Source organism: Schistocerca americana, unplaced genomic scaffold (assembly GCF_021461395.2).
Source record: "Schistocerca americana isolate TAMUIC-IGC-003095 unplaced genomic scaffold, iqSchAmer2.1 HiC_scaffold_285, whole genome shotgun sequence".
Classification (NCBI taxonomy): domain Eukaryota; kingdom Metazoa; phylum Arthropoda; class Insecta; order Orthoptera; family Acrididae; genus Schistocerca; species Schistocerca americana.
In genome coordinates, this window is record NW_025726000.1 from 65,001 (window position 1) to 70,000 (window position 5,000).

The 5,000-nt window shown below is 51.3% G+C and overlaps 1 pseudogene; it reads left to right on the forward strand.

Moving 5' to 3' along the window:
• Positions 1-1,095, forward strand: part of LOC124579024 — a 3,000-nt pseudogene extending 1,905 nt beyond the window's left edge.
• Positions 1,096-5,000: the final 3,905 nt, after the last annotated feature.

Genomic DNA, 5,000 nt, shown 5'->3' on the forward strand with positions numbered 1-5,000 from the left:
CCCTAGGAGAAATCCGATGTTGATGGGGGCCGTCATAGCATGATGCACTTTGTGCTGGCCCCCGTTGGGCGAAAGGGAATCCGGTTCCTATTCCGGAACCCGGCAGCGGAACCGATACAAGTCGGGCCCCTCTTTTAGAGATGCTCGTCGGGGTAACCCAAAAGGACCCGGAGACGCCGTCGGGAGATCGGGGAAGAGTTTTCTTTTCTGCATGAGCGTTCGAGTTCCCTGGAATCCTCTAGCAGGGAGATAGGGTTTGGAACGCGAAGAGCACCGCAGTTGCGGCGGTGTCCCGATCTTCCCCTCGGACCTTGAAAATCCGGGAGAGGGCCACGTGGAGGTGTCGCGCCGGTTCGTACCCATATCCGCAGCAGGTCTCCAAGGTGAAGAGCCTCTAGTCGATAGAATAATGTAGGTAAGGGAAGTCGGCAAATTGGATCCGTAACTTCGGGATAAGGATTGGCTCTGAGGATCGGGGCGTGTCGGGCTTGGTCGGGAAGTGGGTCAGCGCTAACGTGCCGGGCCTGGGCGAGGTGAGTGCCGTAGGGGTGCCGGTAAGTGCGGGCGTTTAGCGCGGGCGTGGTCTGCTCTCGCCGTTGGTTGGCCTCGTGCTGGCCGGCGGTGCAGGATGCGCGCGCCTGCGCGGCGTTCGCGCCCCGGTGCTTCAACCTGCGTGCAGGATCCGAGCTCGGTCCCGTGCCTTGGCCTCCCACGGATCTTCCTTGCTGCGAGGCCGCGTCCGCCTTAGCGTGCTCCTCCGGGGGCGCGCGGGTGCGCGGATTCTCTTCGGCCGCCATTCAACGATCAACTCAGAACTGGCACGGACTGGGGGAATCCGACTGTCTAATTAAAACAAAGCATTGCGATGGCCCTAGCGGGTGTTGACGCAATGTGATTTCTGCCCAGTGCTCTGAATGTCAACGTGAAGAAATTCAAGCAAGCGCGGGTAAACGGCGGGAGTAACTATGACTCTCTTAAGGTAGCCAAATGCCTCGTCATCTAATTAGTGACGCGCATGAATGGATTAACGAGATTCCCGCTGTCCCTATCTACTAGCTGCGGCTGTCTACTAGCTGCGGCTGTCTCATGCTATGTGCCCCGATTTGCGTGGGCTCATGGTTGGTAATAGGCAGCAGGGGAAGGATGCGACTCGAACATCTTAGCCTCTCCTTCTCAAGTGCTCCTGCTCGCCTTCTCGGGGTGCAGCTGTTAAGCCTTCGGGCGACCGAAGGGCAGGGGCGCGACGGCGTACTGAAGATCTTGTACGCCGGTTCCGGCTGCTGCATTTGTCGCGGCGGGATCCTGGCCCAAGTCGGCGAAGGTCACCCGCCTTGCCCCTGGAATTCCGGGGCATGATCCGCCAAGCCGGGGCGTGGTGACACGTCCCCGGTTAGGTTAGATGGGTCCAGACCCCCGAACGTCTGGGGGACCGGCCCGGCACCTGAGTAGGACCGGGTCTTTAGCCTTTTGGTGGAAACTCGGCCTAGTAGGGGGCGAAGGACGGAGGGTGAATCCGCTCTCCCGGAATGCGGGAGGCATTCGTCGGTAAGGGAGCGGGAGAAAACTTCGATGATGCAGCAGTCGAAGAGGACTAGTGCGCTGTTCCCACGGCGTGCTAAACCTAGCAGCTCAGTTGTTGAAAGCTCTTGGTCAAGGGGCGGGACCGGTGAGCGAGCTGCATTTAGCCTCCCCCCATGCCAGAGAGGCCGGTCCGGGGAAAGAGACGGGCCTTCATTTTTTCACTCTTCATCTGTCATTATGGCCGAACTAGTGGAGAGTGATCATGCGCTCGAGGTTGAATCCGTTCGCGACGAAGATTTGTCTGTAGCCGAGCGTCATGCTCGTTTCTTGAGTTTGTTAGATTCCAGTGTAAAGAATGGAAAGATCAGTAACGTGGCGATTAATAATATTCGGGATTGTGTTGCCAGGTGGGCGATGGCCCATTCCCAATTAGAAGGTAGACTGATCGAATTACAGAAAGAAAACGAACGTCTTAGGAATCAGCCACCAGTTGTAAAATCATATGCCGCGGTTGCGAGTACCCCTGTGGTAAAGGCGCCGACGGCAAAAGAAACCATTCAAGAAAATATTAAGAAAAGTGTACCAACAGTGTTCATTAAGCCGAAAGAAGGGGAGGACATCCGGGCAGTTAAGACTGCATTTGAAAAATGCATTGATCCAAAACGGGATAAAATAAAAATTAACACTGTAAGAACCGCGAAAAATGTTCTGATTGTTGAGACGGCAACTCCGGAGGACAGCCTGCGGATCATGACAAATCCTCAGCTGGCTGCCAAGGTCAAGTGCGAACCGCCACGGAGGCGAAGGCCTTTGATGTGCCTTTATGATGTTCCATCATACATGAATGCCGACAGCTTGATGGATGCAATATATGTACAGAATTTTGACGCGACAATGACGAGGGAAGAGTTTGATACCCAGTTTAGATTAAGATTTAAAGTTGGACCTAGAGAAAAAGTCACAGTGCATCACGTAGTGGAGGTTTCACCTGAATTATGGAAACCTCTCACCAGAATAGGCAGACTATATGTCGGTTATTCGGCATTAAATATAAAGGACTATTTGGCGGTGCCACGGTGCACCAAATGTCAAGATTTAAATCACACAAACAAGTATTGTCATGAAGAACATGCCTTGTGTGCCCATTGTGGGCAGGCGGGTCATGAAAGAAAGGCCTGTCCTAACAAGGACAAAGCCCCCATTTGCATACCGTGCAAAAAGAGGGGGAGAAAGTGTGGTGGACCGAAAGACTGCCCCACCTACCGGATGTTCCTCGATAGAATAATACAAAGGACTGATTATGGCGACCCTTAAGGCGCCGAAAAAGAAATCACCAAGTAAAATGAAAAGGGACGCGGAACGGGGTAAGCTAATTAGTAAAGCTTTGTCCACAGGTTCGCTGTACAACCCGGAAGAGGTACGGGACACCACTGGAGGATCGATGGTGGACGTCGGCATCCAGACGGATGTCGACTTGGAGGCAGCGGTCGGTCGGCTAACTAGTCGACTGTCGAGTACTAAGTTGAAGGAGCCTGGGAAGCAAGATTTGCAGATATCGAATCAAGAAGATGTGAGCAAAGTCCCTACTGAAGATACTAGTGGTGGTGGTGGTAGTGGTGGTAGTAGTAGTTTAGATGAGGATACTGTAAATAATGTAAAGTTGAATACTGTAAATAATGTAAAGCTGAATGGTGAAGGTACTTCTTACAATGCAGTTGGTCCAGGAGGGGTGTACGATGACTTTGAACGCAAGTTGCGTTTAAACAGGCTCGAGGAGCCGGCATTGTTAACAATTGCACTGAGGCAGCTTGTGAGGACAGGACATAGTAATGGTGGAGATATCACGTATCCAGCCTTGGAGGACGTGGATTGCATAAGTTTGCACGCGGCAAATCTTCCGTCGCAACCGGATGACTTAAAGGAGTTGGTGCAGCAGGTGTTTGCCAGGCGAGGCCGTAAATTTGATCTTGAGAAAATATACAAAGACATGGTAAAGATGTACGGTAGAAATGTGGTAGACCTTTCGAAGTCATGGCCCGCCAGCCGCCTGCATGTCTTTTATCCCCCTGGTTGATGGGGTGTTTTAAAGTATTGCAAATTAATGCAATGCGTAGCCACTTGGTTACGCAAGAGCTTAGAAAAATCGCGGAAGACGATTTATTGGATATATTAGTAATTCAAGAACCTGCCTCCTGTGCTGGTCGGATTCCTGGATTTCCAGCAACCGCGCAAGTGGTGTTCTCTGGTGAGAATCCCATGAGCGCGGTTGTCGTTTTGAATAAATGTATTAAAACAACTGTGCTTACACAATTCTGTAACGATCATGTGATTGTGGTCCAACTTAATCTGATGTCGCATTTGTTATTTTTTGTTAATGTATACTGCCAATTCAGACAACACATTATTGGATTTCTTAATCAGTTGGACTGGATTCTAAGAAGGTTGCAGGGAAAGCCGGTTATTGTGTGTATGGACGCTAATGCAAAGTCCCCATTGTGGTTTAGTGTTGAGCAGGATGAGCGGGGAGCTGAGCTGGAAAATCTTATAATGCAGATGCAGCTTGACGTTATAAATCAACCTGGCAACCCGCCTACCTATTCAGGAAGAGCGGGTGCTGTTTCTAACATAGATGTTACGCTTGCAACTCAAAGAGCAGCACCGCACGTCAGGAATTGGAGAGTTGTGAGTAATCTCACAATTAGTGATCATAATTGCATATTTTTTGATTACTATATGGAGCTTGAAGAAGATCCTGGGGACTGGGTGGAGAGATATAACTATCAAAAGACGAACTGGAACCGGCTGGCACAGGTGTTTCGTCCTCCAGGGCTGGGACCGGACGCGGAGATACATAATGTGGACGAGGCGGTGGACGAATTGGTTGCATCTGTTGTGGCGGCTATTGCTGTGTCTGTTCCTCGGATGGCAAGGTTTGTTCGCAAACAGTCTACTCCGTGGTCCCCCGAGCTGACTGAGCTCAAGCGATCTGTCAGACGGGCGAGGAGTAACTATCAGAGGAGCTTCATACAAGAAGAGAGACAGTACCATCTCAGGATCTATCGTCGCCTCAAAGCTCGATACCAGGATTCCGTGCAACGGGCAAGACGGCAGTCTTGGCAAAATTTTGTGAATGAGCAGCTGGGATTGGACCCCTGGGGGGTTCCATATAAACTTATAAGGGAAAAAATCAGAGCTCCCACAATGCTGTCTACTCTGCAGCTGGAAGATGGACATTGTACAACGACATGGGAAGAAACAGCAAGAGTCCTGATGAAGGTCTTGTTGCCGGATGATGTCGTCGAGGAGGACACTGTGGAGCAGCAGGCAATACGGACTGCACTATTTGAGCCATACAGAAATGAAGCACACGTGTACCCTTTCTCGCCCGAGGAGGTGGTCGCAGCGCTCCATACTTTTGCCAGGAGGAAGGCACCCGGCCCAGATGGGGTGCCAGTGGAAATATTACAGTTTTTAGCTCC